This window comes from Elephantulus edwardii, unplaced genomic scaffold, assembly GCF_000299155.1.
Source record: "Elephantulus edwardii isolate Elephantulus edwardi_28Jun2011 unplaced genomic scaffold, EleEdw1.0 scaffold00020, whole genome shotgun sequence".
NCBI lineage: Eukaryota > Metazoa > Chordata > Mammalia > Macroscelidea > Macroscelididae > Elephantulus > Elephantulus edwardii.
Genome location: NW_006399770.1, coordinates 23,423,169 through 23,424,064, shown reverse-complemented (window position 1 = coordinate 23,424,064; position 896 = coordinate 23,423,169). Strand labels below are relative to the sequence as shown.

The window sequence follows — 896 nt, the reverse complement described above, 5'->3', positions numbered from 1 at the left end:
ACCGAGAGATGATGTGCACCCAACAGCAGGCCACGTGGGGGGTTGGTGCGCACCCACCCCAACCAGCTTCCCATGCACAAGATGATGCCCACCTGCTAAGAGATGATGTGTACCCACTGAGAGATGACACGCGCCTGCCAGCCGTCCGTGTGGGAGATGGCACTCAGGGGATGATGGCTCACACCCGCCAGCCACCCACACAGAAGATGGCACACTTGCCCGCCAGTTGCCCATATGGGGGATAGCGCATGCCTGCTGTCCGCCCAGTGCTGGGGGATGGTGCGCACCCGCTGGCTGCCTGCGCACGAGATGACGCGAGATGATGTGCACCCACTGAGAGATGATGCAAGCACTCTGTTCGCCCACGTGCGAGATGACGTGCGCCCATCGGGTGCCCGCGCTGGGGGATGATGCACACCCACCCCCACCGGCTGCCCGCGCATGAGATGATACGTGCCCACCGGCCGCCCGTGTGGGAGATGGCATGCGGGAGATGGCGAGCGCCTGCCAGTCACCTGCACTGGGGGATGGTGCGCGCCCGCCGGCTGCCTGCATGGAAGAGACAACGCTTGCCCGCCACCCGTTGGGAGGACGTATGCCCCACTACCTGCAGGTTTGGGTTTCCTTGGAAAACTAGAGAAGATGATCATCTATACAATGGATTGTTGAAAGTCACTGTGAGTTGTCTACTTGATGACATGTAACAGTGGCAGCATGTCCAAGAGGACCAACATCCTAAATGCACCACATATTTTGATCTGTTGAATGCTTCTGCCAAAAGATGTTTAGACCTGGGGGGAGCCTGTTCACAATTTTCGGGTTCCCTTTGCCATTTATAAAGGGGGAGGGAAGTGACACCTACTTCAAATTATAGTATGACCACTTATGGGGGGGGG

At 58.1% G+C, this 896-nt stretch overlaps 1 pseudogene; it reads left to right on the top strand.

The window, feature by feature from the left end:
• The first annotated feature begins 493 nt into the window (after positions 1–493).
• Positions 494–896, top strand: part of LOC102846189 — a 38,864-nt pseudogene continuing 38,461 nt past the window's right edge.